Source organism: Vombatus ursinus, unplaced genomic scaffold (assembly GCF_900497805.2).
Source record: "Vombatus ursinus unplaced genomic scaffold, bare-nosed wombat genome assembly UNPS02014798.1, whole genome shotgun sequence".
In the NCBI taxonomy this organism is placed as follows: Eukaryota; Metazoa; Chordata; class Mammalia; order Diprotodontia; family Vombatidae; genus Vombatus; species Vombatus ursinus.
Window position 1 is genome coordinate 44,177,883 of NW_020954576.1, and position 371 is coordinate 44,178,253.

The following is a 371-nucleotide window of genomic DNA, read 5'->3' on the forward strand; positions in this document are numbered from 1 at the left end:
AGAGAGAGAGAGAGAGAGAGAGAGAGAGAGAGAGAGAGAGAGAGAGAAGGATAAACAGAGGAAAACATGATGGAGGGAAATATACAGTTAGTAATCATGATTGTGAACATGCATGGCATAAACTCCCCCATAAAATGGAAGCAGATAGCAGAATGTATTAAAAACAGAATCCAATAATATGTTTTTTACCAGAGACACACTTGAAACAGAAAGACACACAGAGTTAAAGTAAAGGACAGGAGCAGAATTGAATATGTTTCAGATGAAGTAAAAAAGTCAGGGGTAGTAATCATGATCTCAGACAAAGCCAAAACAAAAATAGACCTAATTAAAAAAGAGTAACAAAGAAATTGCATTTTGCTAAAAAGTAT